The sequence below is a fragment of the Ranitomeya variabilis genome, chromosome 1 (genome assembly GCF_051348905.1).
Source record: "Ranitomeya variabilis isolate aRanVar5 chromosome 1, aRanVar5.hap1, whole genome shotgun sequence".
Taxonomy (NCBI): Eukaryota; Metazoa; Chordata; class Amphibia; order Anura; family Dendrobatidae; genus Ranitomeya; species Ranitomeya variabilis.
In genome coordinates this window covers 501,514,103-501,535,391 of record NC_135232.1, presented here as the reverse complement: position 1 = coordinate 501,535,391, position 21,289 = coordinate 501,514,103, and the positions used below count along the sequence as shown (strand labels likewise).

Below are 21,289 nucleotides of genomic sequence, written 5' to 3'. Positions count from 1 at the left end.
TTTTTAAAACTTTGCTGCAGTAATAAGATTGGCAAAATATTGCACTAGAGAAAGCTTGTTTAAAAAAAAAAAAACCTTAAGTGTTTTGGTGCTTTTTCAACTGTTTAACTCCTTTCTGCCATTGGACGTACTATTCCGTCCATGTGGGGTGGGCCCTACTTCCCAAAGACGGAATAGTACGTCCAGAGCGATCGGCCACGCTCACGGGGGGAGCGCGGCCGGGTGTCAGCTGACTATCGCAGCTGTCATCCGGCACTGTGTGCCAGGAGCGGTCACGGACCGCCCCGACACATTAACCCCCCGGCACACTGCGACCTAACATGATCGCAGTGTTCCGGCGGTATAGGGAAGCATCGCGCAGGGAGGGGGCTCCCTGCGTGCTTCCCTGAGACCCTCGGAATAACGCCATGTGATCACTTTGCTGTGAGGGTCTCTTACCTCCTCCCTGCAGGCCTGGATCGAAAATGGCCACGGGGCTGCATCCGGGTCCTGCAGGGAGGTGGCTTCACAGCCCCTGCTCAGAGCAGGCGCCGGGAAGCCTCCCTGCTGTGCATGTCATATCAGCGATCTATCAATATAATGTGATGCCCCCCCTGGGGCAAAGTAAAAAAAAAAATAAAAATACTTGTGTGAAAAAAAAAAAAAAATCCTAAATAAATAATAATAAAAAAATATTGTTCCAATAAATAGATAAAGGAATATAAATAAAAAAATAAACAAAAGTACACATATTTAGTATCGCCGCGTCCGTAACGACCCGACCTATAAAATTGTCCCACTAGTTAACCCCTTCAGTGAACACCGTTTAAAAAAAAAAGGCAAAGAACAACGCTTAATTATCATACCGCCGAACAAAAAGTGGAATAACACGCGATCAAAAAGATGGATATAAATAACCATGGTGCCACTAAAAACGTCATCTTGTCCTGCAAAAAACGAGCCGCCATACAGCATCATCAGCGAAAAAAAAGTTATAGTCCTCAGAATAAAGCGATGCAAAAATAATAATTTTTCCAGGACGTCCCTCCTGACAGCACCCTGGAGGACGTCCTCCTCCTCCTTGGTGGGACAGGAAACATACGAGAGTTCAAATATCCGGTTCCACCCCTCAATCCTCAGTGTTTTTCCTGTCCCTGCATGGAGGGACACACGAAAAGGAGCAGCACATGCTTACCGAGCTCAGGGGGATCGTGCGGTCATCCAAATCCTTTCCCCTGTCAAGCTGCTCAGGGTCGAAACTCCCCAGTGGGGAGTCCCTCTACCCCAGAGGCCCGGAGCAGGACTAAGCTCCGGGATTGAACCGCTCCTCCCAGAGGGGGGGCTCTCGGTTCAGGACACGGCAACGATCCAGGCAGGCCTCCATTCAGCCAGGCACGCTGTTCTGGAGACGCTACAGCCGGCCGGCACTTCCGGGTCTAGGGAGCCGCGTCACTTCCGGTTTCGTCACTTCCGGTGGCGTTCTATGAGCGGGGAAGGCAGAACACTCCACTGAGGAGAACGCTGAACAGAGCGGTCACTGTCCAGGTAGCGTCCAGCTTCGTGCAGGTGTGCGTTGTCTGCTTCATCGGCGATGGTAGACAGAAATGAAGAGGAAGGAGTAAGTCTGCCTGTGGCAGTACACCCTCAGCTCACGATATACCGCACACCTTCTAGCCTATTACTCCCTATCTTATGTCGTTTAGGATAAGGGAAATCCCGCTGCTCCCCCAGCCACGGCTAAAAAATCTGGGAAGGTCACGGCGAAGAGCAACAGATGTCCTGTATGCCATTTAAAGCTCCCAGACTCCCATGGCAAGACCCTCTGTACAGCCTGTACTTCTAAGGTCATGAAGGATGAGCAGACGTCTCTGCTCTCTGAGATGAGATCCCTAACACGGGAAGAGGTTCAGGCCTCTATATCCAGCCTTTCACATTCACGCCCTGCAAGTCCTATAGCTGGTCGCAAGCGTGCCAGACGGGAGGAAGCCCAGGGGGAGCCAGAGTATTCTTCTGATGAAGGTTCCGAGCTCAGGGATTCGCTATCAGAAGAGGAGGGAGAAATTCCAGTAGAGAGCCAGGATAGAGCCAGGAAGTATCTCTTCCAGTCTGAAGAGACAGACGAACTTGTCCAGGCCGTGAGGAATACGATGCAGATTGAGGACACTTCCAAACCACAGTCCAGACAGGACTTGATGTTTGGAGGACTCGTGGCACGAAATCAGACTGTATTTCCAATAAGTGATCATATCAAAGCTATGGTCCTGGAGGAGTGGAAAGAGGCCGAGCGCCGATTGGTACTTTCCCGTGACTTTAAAGGTCGCTTGCCACTTGACCCTGAGGAAGTCAAGTTATGGGAGGAGGTCCCTAAAATTGACTTTCCCGTTGCAAAAGTCACCAAAAAGACTGCTATACCCTTTGAAGACTCTTCCAGTCTTCGTGACCCTATGGATAGGAAGGCTGACCTTCTCCTTAAAAGGGCCTGGGAAGCTTCTGCGGCCCTGATCAGAACAAACATAGCAGCCACCTCGGTGGCCAGGTCTATGTATCTATGGATGGGGCAGTTGGAAGAGCAATTATCCATTAAGACCCCTAGATCAGATATTTTGCATTCCCTTCCTATCATGAAGTCCGCCATGGCATTTCTTTCAGATATGACAGCAGAGTCAGTCAGATTTTTCAGCCCGTAACAGCTCTCTATCTAACGCGACTAGAAGGGCTGTATGGCTGAGATCCTGGTCAGGTGACAATGCCTCCAAGTCCAAACTCTGTTCTCTTCCGTTTTCAGGACAGAGGGTGTTTGGACCTGCTTTGGACTTTATCCTTGAGTCAGCATCTGATAAAAAGAAAGGGTTTCCCGAGGACAAACCTAAACGGCCCCAGCCTTTTTGGAGAGGCTTCTTCTTCAAAAAGCAGTTTGATCCTAGAGGTCAGGGTCGGTCCAGCAGAGGATCCTACAGAGGCTCCCGGGGACAGGGTGGCAGGAGCAAAGGTTTTTTTCTTTAGCCCATCCTCTAGAAATTAGTCACAATGACGCCATCTGCATCGGGGGTTGACTGCGGCGGTTTGCAAAAAAAACTGGGCTCAGATTACTCAGTCAGTGGGTTCGCAGAACTGTGTCAGAGGGATACAGCATAGAGCTTTACTCCCCTCCCCCAGAAAGGTACATCGCTCCTACTATAGTCACGGCAGAGTCAGCCATAATAAAAGACTTACAAGTCATGCTCAGGACAGAGGTAATAATCCCGGTCCCTCCGTCAGAGATAGGAAAGGGTCACTATTCTTCTCTATTCACGATCACAAGGCCATCGGGCGACACTCGCACTATAATAAATCTAAAACCTTTGAATGCCTGGGTGAGATACAAATGGTTCCGAATGGAATCTATTCGATCAGCAGTCCAGCTCATAAATCAGGATGCGGTTATGTGTACTATAGACATAAAGAGGGCCTACTATCAGGTCCCAGTACATCCCTCATCTCAGAATCTGCTGAGGTTTGCTGTAGCTCTGCCAACGGGGACCTGCCACTATCAGTTTCAAGGCCTCCCATTCGGACTGGCTTCTGCTCCTCGTATTTTTACAAAACTTGTATCAGAAATGGTGGCCTTCCTGAGGAGCCAAGGCGTTATAATAATTCCGTATCTGGATGACTTTCTTGTGGCAGATTCAGTAGAACTATTGGAGGCTCACAGAGCTCGAACAATTGCAGTGATGGAACATCTTGGATGGGTACTGAACTGGCAGAAGTCCGATTTACTACCAGAACGGAGGAAAACTTTCCTGGGAGTGTCTGGACTCCAGACTAAGAATATCCTTCTTACCGGATGTCAAGCGAGTGACAATTCAGACGCGGGTTAAGTATCTATTGGAACATCGAGTCACCATAAGGATGGCAATGAAAGTTCTCGGCCTAATGACAGCCTGTATACCATGCATCAGGTGGGCACAGACACACTCAAGACACCTGCAAAGACAGATCCTGTCAGTGTGGGATCGCCGTCAGTCTTCCCTAGAGGCTCCACTGAGGCTGTCAGGTCCATCACGGAAATCTCTCCACTGGTGGACACAGACAGAGAGCCTGAGGGTGGGAGTCCTATGGACCACCTCCCCTTACGTAGTCGTTACCACGGATGCCAGCGCCTGGGGCTGGGAAGCTCATCTACAAGGCAGAATCCTGCAGGGCAGGTGGCCAGCAGGAATCAGAAGCAGATCTTCCAACTTCAAAGAGCTATATGCCATATGGCAAGCGCTAAGACACAATCGGCTTGCGCTCTCAGATCGGCACGTAAGAATCTTCTCCGACAATGTAACGACAGTCTCATTCCTGAACCATCAGGGAGGCCCAAGATATCAGCCACTGCAAGATCTAGCAGAGATGATTTTCAACTGGGCAGAGGACACAGTGCTATCAATAACGGCTATCCACCTAGAGCGCGCTCAGAACGTGATAGCAGATTACCTAAGCAGACGGGAACTGTGTCCAACAGAGTGGGAATTGGAGAAGAGCATCTTCCGGACATTATGTCACCGATGGGGAACCCCCAACATCGACTTATTTGCAAACAGAAGAAACTCGAAGACCCCAATATTCTTCTCCCTGAACCCCCACGGATCTTCCCGAAGGGGTAGATGCACTGAGCCAGCAGTGGGACCAGCCTCTCTCATACGCGTTCCCTTCCCTGGCATTAATTCCAGCTGTTCTACGGAAAATCAAGGAGGATCAAGCAAAGGTCATCCTAATCGTCCTGTTTTGGCCAAGAAGAAGCTGGTTTCCCGTGCTGGGGACTTTAGCCATCGACAACCCAGTCGAACTGCCTATCAGGGGGAGAGTCATTCATCAGGGTCCAGTGTACCATCCAGACTCAAGCAGACTCCGTCTTTCAGCCTGGATCCTGAAAGGGACATCCTGAAGTCAAAAGGCTTGTCAGATCAGGTCATAACTACTATCCAGGGTAGTAGAAAATCCGTAACTTCAGCCATTTACCAAAAAATCTGGAAGCTATTTTGTCTAGAAGGTGGCAGGTCCGACGTCGTGTCAGGCTCTCCGGACATCCCGTGCATCCTAGACTTCCTACAGAAAGGTTTTAACCTGGGTCTTCGACCCAGCACATTAAAAGTCCAGATATCCGCACTAAGCTCATTTCTGGACTATCCTTTGGCATCTCACCCATGGATAATAAGGTTTATTCGGGCCACCCAACGAATGCGTCCTACCATTAGGCAGTTGTCCCCATCCTGGGACCTTAACTTAGTCCTTAGGGCCCTGTGTAAGGGCGCTTACGCTCTGGGCGATGATATGCCCATTTCTATTCGCACCCGGAAAACGGCTTTCTTAGTAGCGATCACTACGGCCAGGAGGGTTGGAGAAATTCAATCTTTATGTACGAGGGATCCTTACCTCCAGATCAGGGATGATAGTCTAATTCTGAAATTACATCCGACATTTATCCCGAAGGTAGCCTCTATCAAAAATAGAAATCAGGAGATACTTACTTCCTTTTGTAATAACCCTTCTAACGAGAAAGAGAGAGTCCTCCATTCCCTGGATGTCAGACAGGGGGTCTTGGACTATCTGAAAGCCACAGACTCTTGGCGTATAGATGCAAACCTTTTTATTCTTTTTGGGGGTAAGAATAAGGGGAAGAAGGCCTCTATAAGGCCTCAATTGCACGTTGGATCACAGCCGTGATCTCAGAAGCTTATCAGTCAGAAGGCATGTCCCCTCCAGTAGGCTTAAAAGCCCATTCTACTCGGGGGGGTGTCGGCCTCCTGGGAGGAGCATGCGGGAGCTTCAGTAGAACAGATCTGTAAAGGCCCCGTCTCACATAGCGAGATCGCTAGCGAGATCGCTGCTGAGTCACAAGTTTTGTGACGCAACAGCGACCTCCATAGCGATCTCGCTATGTGTGACACGTACCAGCGATCAGGCCCCTGCTGCGAGATCGCTGGTCGTGTCGGAATGGCCTGGACCTTTTTTTGGTCGTTGAGGCCCCGCTGACATCGCTGAATCGGTGTGTGTGACACCGATCCAGCGATGTCTTCACTGGTAACCAGGGTAAACATCGGGTTACTAAGCGCAGGGCCGCGCTTAGTAACCCGATGTTTACCCTGGTTACCAGCGTAAATGTAAAAAAAAACAAACAGTACATACTCGCCTTTCGGTGTCCAGGTCCCTTGCCGTCTGCTTCCTGCTCTCACTGACTGCCGCCGTACAGTGAGAAGTGAGAGCACAGCAGTGACGTCACAGCTGCGCTCTGCTCTCACTGTACGGCGGCTCAGTCAGAGCAGGAAGCAGACGGCAAGGGACCTGGACACCGAAAGGCGAGTATGTACTGTTTGTTTTTTTTGGTAACCAGGGTAAACATCGGGTTACTAAGCGCGGCCCTGCGCTTAGTAACCCGATGTTTACCCTGGTTACCCGGGTGCTGCAGGGGGACTTCGGCATCGTTGAAGACAGTTTCAACGATGCCGAAGTCGTTCCCCTGATCGTTGGTCGCTGGAGAGAGCTGTCTGTGTGACAGCTCCCCAGCGACCACACAGCGACTTACCAACGATCACGGCCAGGTCGTATCGCTGGTCGTGATCGTTGGTAAATCGCTTAGTGAGACGGGGCCTTAAGGCAGCAACATGGGCCAGGGCTGACACCTTCTGTAAACATTATAAGCCTGATGTTATGTCCGGCCAGCACACGGCTTTTGGGAGGAAAGTCCTCCAAGCGGTAATCCCACCCTAAGGAGGGGCTTTGGTACTCTCCAGGGTGCTGTCAGGAGGGTTGTCCTGGAAAATAGGTATTAGACCTACCGGTAATTGTTTCCAGGAGTCCATACTGACAGCATTCTGTCATACCCCCCCATTCTGGCTGTAAATGCCGGTATTCAGTTTGTGCCTATATACTATTTTGTAACATGTGTTCATTAAAATGTTTTATTTGCATCATTCCATGAGTTGGTTCTTGTTACAACACTGATGATTGAGGGGTGGAACCGGATATTTGAACTCTCGTGTGTTTCCTGTGCCAGCAAGGAGGAGGAGGACGACATCCTCCAGGGTGCTGTCAGTATGGACTCCTGGAAACATAATTACCGGTAGGTCAACCTATTTTTCTATAAAAGTTTTTATCGTATAAAAGCGCCAAAACATAAAAAAATGATATAAACGAGGTATCGCTGTAATCGTACTGACCCGAAGAATAATACGGCTTTATCTATTTTACCAAAGGCGGAACGGTGTAAACGCCTGAATAGCTGGTTTTTGGTCATTCTGCCTCACAAAAATCGGAATAAAAAGCGATCAAAAAATGTCACGTGCCCGAAAATGTTACCAATAAAAACGTCAACTCGTCCTGCAAAAATAAGACCTCACATGACTCTGTGGACCAAAATATTGAAAAATGATAGCTCTCAAAATGTGGTAACGCAAAAAATATTTTTGTGCAATAAAAAGCGTCTTTTAGTGTGTGACGGCTGCCTATCATAAAAATCCGCTAAAAAACCCGCTATAAAAGTAAATCAAACCACCCTTCATCACCCCTTTAGTTAGGGAAAAATTAAAAAATTAAAAAAATGTATTTATTTCCATTTTCCCGTTAGGGTTAGGGTTGGGGCTAAAGTTAGGGTTAGGGTTTGGATTACATTTACGGTGGGAATAGGGTTGGGATTAGGGTTAGGGGTGTGTTTGGATTAGGGTTTGTTATAATTGGGGGGCTTCCACTGTTTCAAAATTGTGCTGATGTAAAGTAGACATGTGGGAAATGTTACTTAAGTATTTTGTGTGACATATCTCTGATTTAATTGCATAAAAATTCAAAGTTGGAAAATTGCTAAATTTTCAAAATTTTTGCCAAATTTCCATTTTTTTCACAAATAAACGCAGGTAATATCAAAGACATTTTACCACTATCGTGAAGTACAATATGTCACGAGAAAACAATATCAGAATCACCGGAATCCGTTGAAGCGTTCCAGAGTTATAACCTCATAAAGGGACAGTGGTCAGAATTGTAAAAATTGGCCCGGTCAGTAACGTGCAAAAACCACCCTTGGGGGTAAAGGGGTTAAAACTGTTCTTTATACTGTTCAACATATTGCTGCATTTCTTTAGATTCTCCAATTTTGACTAGAAATGAGCAATTACAGTTCACCATATTTTCTTGTAGTATGTCATGGTATCCAATTTATATTTACTCTGACAAACCATTGTTTTATGTAGTCAGTTTAAAGGGGTTGTCTTATAAGGATATCCCTATGGTTGATTGAATAGCTTCAGACAAGTGCTTACTTAATAGCTGCCGCAGTACCCTAGATACCTGGAGCGCTCCCGATAATCAGCTGTTCAGAGCTGCATGTGTCTCATGGCTGTATGACGGTCACAACAAATAGCTCTATAGCTATTTGGAAAAGCACTTATCCGAAGCTATTCGATCAACCCTAGATTTTCCCTGTTCATATGTCCTATTCCAAGTTCTAGTCTAATTTTAAGAATTTCTTTATGAATTGTAGAGGATGGAGTTGAGATCTTGCTGAAATGTTGATGTCCTATTCTGTCTCCAGTTTTCTGTGTATTATAAAGATGGCTTAGATTGTCTGCAACTTTCCCAACAATGGTGAAAAAAATAAAAATAAAGTACCCCCCCATCAGACTTCTGCCAATCCTTTGTACCGGAGCAGTGCATGATGCCATTTAATTTTCCTTCTCCTCTATGGTGTACACAAGCGCATCATTATTATTGGACCACTGTGCTGTCCATTGAGCGCACACTGCACAACAACTGAAAAGTAGAGCCGACCTAACCTAGCCTTACATTATTAAATGGAGTCTTCCAAATTTCATGGCTAAATTGTCTACTAAATTTAGATTTATACAGAATCTAATCGTTATGACAATTTCTCTTTAAGACATTTACGATGATTGGTTTTGTGATGACTTATAATATTCTGCAGGTTGCATTTCTGTACCATGTCTCTCAGTAGTTCTGTAGTTGGACTAGCAAGTTTAGGAAATAAGCAAATGTGCATAGGCAACACATACGTGCTGAAGAAATTCCTACCCTGCTAGGAACTTTTACTCCAACCTGATTTCTCTAGTATGATAATGAGCATAGTTTGGTAGTGTGCAGTTATCTCCTGTACAGGTTTCACCATGGATCATGAAAGCATGGTCTGGATCTCTGAGTGTGTTAGCAGGCTCCAAGAGTAGCTTCCATGAACTCTGGGTCACTATTACTCTGAAGCTGGAATAAGCATCCCCGCTCCTAATAAAACTAGAGTGGGAAACTGAGTAGGAGCTGATGTGCACAAGAGCTCTGCAGAGGCCACTGCGCAGTGAATGGGGCTGTGCCGTTCAGTTTTGTACCCCACTTATATCTGGTCAATGCAGAAGTCTAATAGCAGCGGATCGATACGGATACTCGGTATGGGACCCCTACTTATCTGATAATGATTTTTCATAAAAATAATTATTCTATATCGTACAATATGTATGAGCTTTAGCATACAGTATATAAAGCCATTTCATGTGAAGGTATGCATTTATTGAAAAGTATAAACCCATTTAAAAAGGACCTTTTACTTGATTTAGATTTTTTTTTTTAGATTGAACAGAGGTACCTCTTCAAATGAGTATTCTTTGATTACACTGGTCAACAGCATTTTTGGTGCCAAAGATATTTCATCGAATTTAGGGTATTTTTGGGGTGCTGATTCTGAATATGTCATCAGTTTTGCCAGATTGGCTCAAGTTTTTGAGATTTTTGGTATCTTATTTATAGCACTTGTTGGTAAATGCGACGCATCATCTCATTAATTTCTTTGGATTAGTACTTGAACTGAGCAGTTCTCAATATAGTTTTGTGTTAATTAGTGTTCTAAAAGTTTGTTCATAGCTTGATTTTTGCACTAACTTTATGTTGTTGTCTGTTTTCCAGTGAAAAGCATGAACTCATCAAGAAGAAGTTGTCTTAACGATCCAGACTCATTCTGTTACATTTGTGGTGAATACACACTGCCAAAACATAGAAGAAACATAACAGACTTCGTAAAAAAAGTGTATTTTGCCTATTTTGGGGTTATGCTTGGGGACCAAGACAAGTTTTGGGCACCACACATAGTGTGCAAAGCATGTATCGAATTATTACGAAAATGGAGCAAAGGACAAAGAAAAAGCTTCAAATTTGGTGTTCCAATGGTGTGGAGAGAGCCAAAAAATCATCATGATGACTGTTATTTATGGTAAACACAGGTACAGGCACATCTTCACAATGAGGGACAGGCCTTCTTGCAGATTCCATGTTACTCCCATTTTCGTTTCTTATGCTTATTGAATCCTTGCACTGCACAGAAATAACAGTCATCATGATGATTTTTTGGCTCTCTCCACACCATTGGAACACCAAATTTGAAGCTTTTTCTTTGTCCTTTGCTCCATTTTCGTAATAATTCGATACATGCTTTGCACACTGTGTGGTGCCCAAAACTTGTCTTGGTCCCCAAGCATAACCCCAAAATAGGCAAAATACACTTTTTTTACGAAGTCTGTTATGTTTCTTCTATGTTTTGGCAGTGTGTATTCACCACAAATGTAACAGAATGAGTCTGGATCGTTAAGACAACTTCTTCTTGATGAGTTCATGCTTTTCACTGGAAAACAGACAACAACATAAAGTTAGTGCAAAAATCAAGCTATGAACAAACTTTTAGAACACTAATTAACACAAAACTATATTGAGAACTGCTCAGTTCAAGTACTAATCCAAAGAAATTAATGAGATGATGCGTCGCATTTACCAACAAGTGCTATAAATAAGATACCAAAAATGTCAAAAACTTGAGCCAATCTGGCAAAACTGATAGCATATTCAGAATCAGCACCCCAAAAATACCCCAAATTCATTAAAATATTTTGGACACCAGAAAAAAAATTTTTTTTTGTTGACCTGTGTTATATATAGAGCAGTTTTTCTTTTTCATCTTTCATTCCAAAGCTATGCCCTCTGGTAATAAAGATGTAAATTTTCCCTTCAGCCAACTGGGCATGTACTATAGAATGTCTCTTTGGGCACGGCCATGACTTGATTGACCAGCCTCAGAGGAGAAAAAGTAAATGCCTACAAAGAATTTTTGTGGTATGACTGTTCTGTAATTGCTAGAACTGTGGCAGTTGGAAGAGGTACTCTGTTTTAAATTTTAAAAAATCAGTGGACTTTAAAGGGAGAAAAGAAAAACAACCTTTTTATGAAACTTTTAGTATGCTAGGATTACTCTTGGCATACTTTTTGAAAGGTTTCTGTGCAATTTCCTTTTCTTTTGGGGGTGCTGAATAACACATGCATTGATGCAATAGTGGAAATCAATGCTAATTGGCTTTTATTTTTAAGGCATTTTCTACATCTTGAAATTTTTTCTGTTTCCAAATGTAATGGCTCATAACCTATTGGCTAATACCTGTTAAAATAATTTTGACTCTTGACCTTAACTTGCGGTAAACATCCTGATCCTGATGGGCCCAGAGATGTACGCTTCCTTATTCCCTTCCCCCCCACCATCACCTTTTTCTGGTAGGCCAGTGAAGCAAACCTGTAACCTGAGCTTGTCTGTTAGGATTGGTTTTCATGTCCATCTGTGTCACTAGGAGAAGGCAAAGATTTTATTCCTGCAGAATCTTAGTGATGCACCTAATCTCTCCCCTCCCCCACTACATGCTGGCTGGTCATGTAACACACACCTCCTTGGACCCTGTGAAATCTGTCTGCTACCTAACACAAGGTCCACTCTCCAAATGTCTACTTTAAGTGTACATGAAGCATTTATCTTTTCTACATTCCAAAAATATATGTTCAGTGACTAGTAACCTGTAGAAACCCAATAGTTGAATAGTGTGCTAGATCCTTTGCACTATGGACACTACTGACCTTGTATTGAAGTTGATCAGTTTTTTTGTTATGATTATTATCTTTGTGATGCCAATATTGCTGCTGCATAATGTGCTATGATTGCCATCAGATCAGAAGGAACTTCTATCAGACGAGTATATAGCAGCAGTGTGAACACCATAGACTTTAAATGGCTCAGACTGCACAGCAACTAAGGCTCCAACATTCACTTGAATATATACGGAGTAGTGGTGGTCCTTTGCCTGCTTTGTTTATGGCGGACCGCTGCCTGATCAGGTATTAACTGATTGATTGGGTGCCTGGTTTTAGACCCCTGCCAATCTTAGAAGATTTTGCTTGGGACTAAACATTATAAGGCCCACTGTAAAGAGTTGTTTCAAGTTGAGAAATGGATAATATTACAGTGCATGTAAGCAACTTTGCAATTTGCTTTTTTAAACTAAAATTGCCTCCTTTCTGAGGACAGAGGATTTTGACTAAATTGTGTGGCTGGTCACCTTGGCAAAGTGCACACTGCAACCCGGCTGTATGCTTCAGTACTTGCTATCACTGAAGATAGCCAGGTCCCTGTGTCTCGCCAGGCTTCTGTCCCCCTGAGATGGCACAGTTTGGACTAGTGGTGTAACCATTCTTGTCCAACCTGCAGACTTCAGGAGTGTTCAGGAAGCTAAGGAGCTTTGCTCTCCTAAAGATCAATCTAGAGAACCCCCCTTTATCAATTATTGACCAATTTTTGTTTTTGTGTTTTTCTTATTTTCCTCATTTTCCTAGTACCTTAATTTTTCTTTTTGTACTGACTTAGTCATATGACACCGAAAAATTCAAGTACAATGAAATTGTGACCCCTTCCATCTCCTCAAAATAATAATAAAAAGCAAAAGCAATTCTGCCCTTGTATTTTGAGGTTTTTCTTTTAGTGCGTTCAGTGTTTCAGTAAAAATAACCTGCCAACTTAATTCTTCAAGTCAGTTTAAATTATGACAAAAACATGTATAGCTTAAATTATATTTTTTTCTTTTCCCTACAGCTAACGAGCGAGACCTGTAATTCAGGCAATGGATCTGTGTGACAACCACTAAATTTGGCTTTTTGATGTTTTATTTATTTTTTTAACTTCTGTCTATGGGTTAAATAATCTTTAAATATTTTCACAGATCAGATTTGGCACTGAAGGTTAAGGCTACTTTCACACTAGCGTCGTGTGACATACGTCGCAATGCGTCGTTTTGGAGAAAAAAAACACATCCTGCAAAGTTGCCCGCAGGATGCGTTTTTTCTCCATAGACTTGCATTGGCGACGCATTGCGATGTATGGCCACACATCGCATCCGTCGTGCGACGGATGCATCGTGTTTTGGCAGACCATCGGCACAAAAAAAGTTCCATGTAACTTTTTTTTTGTGCGTCGCGTCCGCCATTTTCGACCGCATGCGCGGCCGAAACTCCGCCCCCTCCCCCCGGACATTACAATGGGGCAGCGGATGCTTTGAAAAACTGCATCCGCTGCCCCCGTTGTGCATTTATTTCACAACGTGCTTCGGTACATCGGGCCGACGCTAGTGTGAAAGTAGCCTAAGGCCTCTTTCACACTTCCGTCTTTGTAGTCCCGTCCAGATACGTTGTTTTTTGAGAAAACCGGATCCTGCATTTTCTCATAGACTTGTATTAGTGACGTATCGCGACGGATGGCCACACGTTTTGTCCGTCGTGCACTGGATCCTGCGGAATTTGACGGCCCCCCTTTTCCAAAAAACGTTCCATGAAACGTTTTTTGTCTGCAGTGGAAAAACGTTCCCCGACGGCTTCTGCAGCATACGTCGTTCCACAGAATGGGAGCCTATGGACACTGGATCCTGCGCACACTGGGAAATTCAGGAATCCAGTGACGGATGCAGTTTTTACATCTGAGCATGCCTGGAAGCATATTCCAACCCGGGGAAAAGCCCCAGGAACTATGTCTACGCATCCATCCGTCATAATACTGGATGTGACACACGTTTTCCTCTGTTTTTCACAACGTCCATCTACGCGTCATTTCACTGCACTATGACACACCGGCAACAACGGAAGTGTGAACGAGGCCTAAAGTGTGTGTGTGTGTGTGTGTGTGTGTGTGTGTGTGTGTGTGTGTGCAGGTGCACGCATTCACTCACTCTCGATCTATCTAATATTTATTTTCTTTAAGGCAACCTGTCAGCATGATTGTACACAGTAACCTGCAGACAGTGTCAGGTTGGCGCTGTTATACTGAATAAAATGTTGGTTGATGAAATCCGTCTTGTGGTTGTTTAATCTTTATTTTCAGTTTTGAGTTAATGATACCCTCTTGCTTCAGGGTGGCCTGTTGGGGGGGGGGGGGGGGGGGTCTTCATGTGGTGCTCTGCTTACTGTAGTGCAGTGGTAGCACTCCGTGCCAGTGACGCAGCAAAGTTCAAAGCAAAATGTCTCTTTTAATGTTCAACTAAAAAAAAAAAACACATCACACGATATCCTCCGGTTGCAGCCTGGCACATATCCTCTGGATTACAGTCACTAAACACTCCAGTCCACCTCTGATCGTTTGCCGTAGGCGACTGCACCGCCGTGTTAATGTTCTACTCACAGCATTACACAGTACATGATATCACATTACACAGTACATGAGATCCTCCAAATCGCAGCCGGGAACCATATCCTCCAGATTAGTCACTAAACACGCCAGTCCACCTCCTGAAACCTGTTGCCGTGGGTGACTGCACCGATGTGTACGCTGTGGGTGCCAGGCCTACCAGCTGCTTGGCTCTGCTTGCTTGTGTTGCCCCACACAGGTGGAGCTCTGCAGAACCTTCTGCTCTGTACTTCTCCAAACACCAGACTGACACTAAACCTGACACACCCAAACCCTATACTGCAGGGTTTTTAACATGAATCTGTGACCTTCAGCCAGATTAAAAACCCGGCCAGGAATGAAACTGACTGCATGACTACCATCCTGTAGTTCGATTCAAAACACAAAGCCCAGCGCAGGTTTTCTTAAATCTGCCCAGGAAAAATAGCTTGTCCAGGACTAAAGGTACCTTCACACTAAACGATTTACCAACGATCACGACCAGCGATACGACCTGGCCGTGATCGTTGGTAAGTCGTTGTGTGGTCGCTGGGGAGCTGTCACACAGACAGCTCTCCAGCGACCAACGATGCCGAGGTCCCTGGGTAACCAGGGTAAACATCGGGTTACTAATCGCAGGGCCGCGCTTAGTAACCCGATGTTTACCCTGGTTACCATTGTAAAAGTAAAAAAACAAACAGTACATACTCACATTCCGGTGTCTGTCACACGTCCCTTGCCGTCTGCTTCCCGCACTGACTGTGAGTGCCGGCCGTAAAGCACAGCACAGCGGTGACGTCACCGCTGTGCTCTGCTTTTACTTTACGGCCGGCACTCAGTCGGTGCGGGAAGCGGACGGCGGGGGACGTGTGACAGACAGCAGAAGGTGAGTATGTACTGTTTTTTTTTTTTTTTTTTTTTTTTTTTTTACTTTTACAATGGTAACCAGGGTAAATATCGGGTTACTAAGCGTGGCCCTGCGCTTAGTAACCCGATATTTACCCTGGTTACCATTGTAAAACATTGCTGGCATCGTTGCTTTTGCTGTCAAACACAACGATACACGCCGATCTGACGACCAAATAAAGTTCTGAACTTTCAGCAACGACCAGTGATATCACAGCAGGATCCAGATCGCTGCTGCGTGTCAAACACAACGATATCGCTATCCAGGACGCTGCAACATCACGGATCGCTATCGTTATCGTTGCAAAGTCGTTTAAGGTACCTTCACACTAACACCTGTTGTGGTTGTAGTGCAGACTAAAGTTTCGCCTGTTTCTGCAATACACTCCCATGGCCACAATACGCCCCCATGCACATCCTGGGGAACACACAGCAACCCTCACATGTAACGCCAGTCACTGCCTCACGTTACACATTCATCTATGGCTTCTGACAGGTCACTGATCCCTCACTGACCTGCCCCCTATTTTACATAATGAATATTATATATATTTAATTTATCCAGTTTCTTACCATGCTGCCATAAAACAGTATCTCCAAAAATACAGTATGGGTTTCCTCCCACATATCCCTTGAAACAGGGCATAATAAAGTGCTCAAGGCCAACACTTAAGTATTGAGTTGACAATGGTGTTTCTCCTTTAAAAAAAAAAAAAAAGTGGTACCTCAGAGACCCACACACATTTTTTCCATGATTTGAGGTTGTTATGCCACAAGTACAGGTAAAGTCCATAAAACAATGTGCGTCTCTTTAGATCCTGTACATGGCAATTTGTGGTAAAGCTGCAATGTATGCACTGGCTGATTGCTGCAGTTTTGTAGTCTGCTTTGTCTCATGTTTTTTTACATGTGTTTATTTTATACTGTCCCGCATTAAAACGTGAATTTACTTCCTGGGAAGGGGTCCGCATGTATGGAAGGGCTTGAGCCGGAGTGTGAAGGTAGGGAAAAAACACAATCTCAAAATGCCATATTTGCTGTGGGTTTATTTAATGATTTTTCTGTTGTCGCCTAAATTGTTGTGTGGTGTTTTTTTTTTTTTTTTGCCAGCTTACCACACAAAAAAAAGGTTATGGGTCTAGTTTTAATAAAATCAGTGACCTGGACAATCGGGTTTCCGAATCCCTTTTCCTGACAGTGAAAGCCATAATATAAATAGGGTTACTGCATTTTTATTATTCCCCATTTCATTCCACTTGGAATTTGTAAAGCTACAGCTTGACCCACAAAAAAACACTCTTAAATCTTGAAGGAAAAGTAGTTATTACCCCTTGGAAGAAGGTGAGTAAAATGAAATATTCCATTACCCTTAAAGGGTTTAACAGTGGAAACATTTATTTTACTTGTTTTACCTGTACTAACAATGTGCCCCAAATCTCTGGAATTTGCAGTAAAATTCTGTGCGCTTTTTTTGTTTGCAAGCGTGCTATGTACTTAATCTTATACCTGTCCCAATCAAAAGCCTACGGAGGTAGAGTACGACAATGTGTTGTATCTATGGCCATGTCCCATAAAAGCAAACCGTAGCTTTGTGCTAAAGTTTACACCTATTTCTGGACTAAATTAAAATTAAATTTGTTGGGCTTGCCCCCTCCTTCTAAGCCCCACCAGCTTATCAATAAGTGATGAGTGGCAATGTGCCTTGTAGCTAAATCACGAGCGTTACTGGCCACAGTGCGTCCAAAAAGCCATTGCCAAAGCCGCCGAAATCTTTGGTAACTCTGTGACCAAGGGGGTGGTGTTCCCTGCTCATCCATTCACTTAGATGTGATGGTCACTACAGGCCCATAGTGTCTAAGGGGTTAAACTGTAGGGACTGGATCTAGTGCTGTTCTCTGCTGTAATAGGCAGGTGCTTACCAGACCCTAATTAGCCACCACCAATGGTATCATGGGAAAAACTGCACTGTCTGATCCTTCCTATCTGGCAGTCCATTGCTGCTAGAGATGGAACACTGTTTTTGCATCATTTGTCTGCCACTCTTTTAATGTTTCTAGGTACCATAACAGTAAATTTACACCCTGCAGATTTGGTGTAGATGTCATGTGAGTAAGGTTATGGTACAGCTTGGATGTGGATTTCTTCAAGTCCCGTTCAGACCAACAAATCTGCCTGATGTGAATAAGTGAGGAATTTTGTAAAATCGGCTCCCTACCTAGTACCTTCTTTGCTCCTCAGATCTGTCCCATCTCATGCAGTGCTGTGATAATGTGCTTTGTGAATTCGGTGGGAACCTCTTGCCTTATGTTGTGTGTGAGGTGCATTTTTCCCTGTGCAGAATAGGGATTCTCCTCCGGTAGTGCGTTTAATGATTACTCTAGTACAGCATGAGCTGCGGCTATGACCTTACAATCTCAATCAAGCCTTTTTTCTCCCCCTCCTTCGTGAAACCTTTACATGCGTTAAGAGGCTTTCCTTCGTGTAAGAGAAATGCAGTAACTTTTGCAGTTGGACACTTTACTTCCTTCTCAGGCTGATTGCTGGAGGCGAAGGGTTAATGACTTCCATTTTACTCTGTAACACCGTTAATGGACATATCAGTGAATGACACCAAAATGGCAGAGCTTAACCCATTGTGCTCAGGCAGACAGCTGTAAGCTGGCCGATTCTCAAGAGCTGCTGTGTTGCTGCGTCCCTCTTCGTCTCGCTGCTCCCACTGCTGGCTTCACACTGCAAATTCCTCTTACTTCCCAATGTGTGTATGTGTGGGTTTCCTTTCTCCTGCTGTCTGCATCGTCACTATTATTTTTCTGCATCTTTTGTTGCATGTTTGGGGTTTTATGAAAAATACAAACCAGAAGGGATAACAATTACATTTTCATACAATAAAAAGCTATCTTGACACTCCTAATAGGGAAGATGGCAAAAGTGCTTAGCTGTGGTATCACATGGATAGTTTGTACAGTGCCACCAATTTATGCTGCAAAATAGATTTATAGATTATTTGTCCTATTCTTCTGACAGATGAAGTTTTTCGCTCAGTGTTGACTTTTTTTTTTTTTACTTGATTTCTGTTCAGGAGTCAAGGAAAGCTGGGTACACTTGTTTAGCCCAGATCTTAATGTTACTGCTATTGACACTTAGTCAAGGTGAATATGAGGAATTAAGGGCAGGTTGTTCAGGTCAGTAGCCTCTTGGTAACCCATTCAGTGCTGTGAAGTGTACATTTAGATGAGGAAGTACATTGCTTTGTTCAGGATTTCTAGCGCTCCCCAGACCATATACAATTTCACATTATGGTTTGCAGTATTGAAACACATGGTTCAAGGCGCAGTGCAAAATCTGTTTGATATGCAGTAAAATGACCAACAATTTTGGCCCCATAGAACTCTGGTGCTACATGTACAGCCCTGAAGACGAATGTGGAACAAAGACTTTGTCATAGTATAAACTAAAGCACTATTGTGTCATACAATTTAGTGGAATTTTGTGTTGCTGTTGACAGTTGCAAACTAAGCTGTTTAGTCCCATCCTAGACCTTCTCCATTCACTGTACCTGCAACATGAGGTGGGGGACCTGTGCCTGTCAAAAATGTGAGATTCTGCTCTACAAGGGTCTTTTTTCTTCTTCTTTTTATGGGTATGCTTACACTGAGGCCCCAACTCCTCAAGATCAGTGTAGTTCACACCAGTATTGAATTGATGAGGAAGCGACCGTATTGGACCCCAGAAGTGCCTGATTCATTAAGAGGATCAAGCCTTTAAATGAATTGGGCACATCTGAAAAAGAGGTGTGCACCTCTTACTCTACACTTACTCCAGTCAGGGAGGCCATACCACAGCTTGTCATGAATTAGATGAGCTGTGGCACATCCCCTCTCCCAGTCCAGCTCCACTCATTTTGGTGGAACTGAAATGGCTAAGAGTTGCTACATTTTTGCCCAACTTCACCATGCACAAACATTGTGACTTTTCAAAGCAATTTTTTTTTCCAACAGAATTCTGGTGTAATCACTTTGATAAGTCAAGGCCAGAGTTTCTCCAAAATCCTCAGAAATTGCTACAAAGCTTTAGATTTCCTTTAGAGTGGAGTTGAAATAGCTTTCCATTTTGTTCATGTGAGAAGCTTTTTGTGGATTCTTTTTTTCTCTGAAGAGGTTTTAGAAAACGCTTGGTGGAAAAAGAGCTCATGTCACATCTTTGAATCGTATCCTGAATGAATCTTCTCCAAGAACTCTTCAGAAAGCAAACTATTCTGAAACATCATTAAGGGGTATGTTCTCATGGTCAGTATTAGGCAGCGCTTTGGACCCAGCACATGTCCGCCCTGTCCAAAGTGCTGCCAGCTTTTGAACGCAGGTGATTCTGCATGTGTTCATTGAACAGTGCGGAATCACCACGTCCAATACATTGGACGGTTATATTTATCTTGCGGAGACTGAGTGTCTCCGCAAGATAGACATGCTGCGGTCTGAAAAGATGCGCCCGCATATCCGTCTGCGCAGGAAAGCCGTGGCTGCCGGTGCATGGATAGTGGACATGGGATTTCTAGAAATCCCATCCACTGTGCTGTAACATGTGGCTGCTGTGGGTGTACGCAGCATCCAACCTGCAGCGTTTAATGACAGTGGGAACATACCTTAACACTACTCCCTGAATAGGAAAAACTTCTCCAAAAAAAAAAAAAGTTTCTTACTTGGGGAGTAGTCACCTTATTCATGCTGGCCAAACTGTGGGCTGCATGAGTCAGCCTGGCTGCACAATTGTAGCCTGGGATGTTTCTCTGAAGCGCTCCAGCTCTTCAGAAAGAATATAGTTTTGTAGATCCATTCACTCCATGGCTTGGGCAGCATGAATCAGATGACAGGTTCCATTTTAATGCATTCATTTTAATGTTTACTGTAACCTAAGAGGTTTTTTGGTGTATAAATAGATTGCGCTATAAATGAAGTTTATAACTTTCTAGCCATTAAAAATAGTTTAGTTTCCTCACCCTTTTTAGATGCAAGTTTGCTGTCCATGAAGGATCACATTCCTGTGTACATGTACTCCCCTAGTCCTGCTCTCAGCCGATACTATGGAATCCAGTCTAGGGAATGTTGTGTAGCAAACTGCCTGGGATATGTGTTCCACTCCCTATATACATGGATGCTGCCTGTGTTCTCACTCACCGACCGGAAATATTATTATTACACAAAATGTATTTAATTGGAGAACCCCCTTACTCTTTTACTAAAGCAAAACTGAATGTTCCTCCTGGACCGGTCTGCTTATAGAAGGCTCGCTCATTTCTATAACAAATATGATCCCCCATGTCCCTGGATAATGAGCTCTAGAGGCCACAAGGCCATGCTAGTGAACTTGACCGGAGAGTTGAGCTCCACACCTCAGTCTGTCAGCATTTGTTACATGGTGCCTGCTGCACCACTGCTGCCAGTGAGCTGGTGATTGGCACACACAATAATGGTTATACTCTGCAGTTCCTATTTTGTCATGGCTCATTAACATGGTTAATGAAAGGATCCAACTGGTCAATGTGGTATTCTCTCACTTTAAGAATGATGCTGTTTTTGACAGTACAGGAATGCCAGAAGCAGCAGGCTTGAAGGGGGTGGGGGAGCAATGGTGAGGTGAATGTCTGTGTCACTGCAAGGGGTTAACGCCACTCGCAGCTCTCGTTGTCTGGAACCAGTTCAGGGCGGTTTTCCAGAAAGTGCTTTTGTGTCTCCAGCAGCATCCTGGGAAAATTAAAGAAGTCACGTGGGGACTTGATGTCACAAGGAAATGCCACCTGGGGTTTGTCATCACCTTCTCACAAGTATATTAAATCCAACTCTAGAATTTGCAATGATAAGTGTGGAGTCCAGCGTTGTACACAATATGTGAACTGTAAGATAATTGTTGGTTCCTACCTCTGGCAAGGATGAGCAC

At 44.3% G+C, this 21,289-nt stretch overlaps 1 protein-coding gene across 8 annotated transcripts in view; it reads left to right on the top strand.

Annotated features, from left to right (window-relative positions):
- GATAD2A (GATA zinc finger domain containing 2A) overlaps window positions 1-21,289 on the top strand; it is a 114,952-nt gene that overhangs the window by 44,183 nt on the left and 49,480 nt on the right. The window lies entirely within an intron of this gene.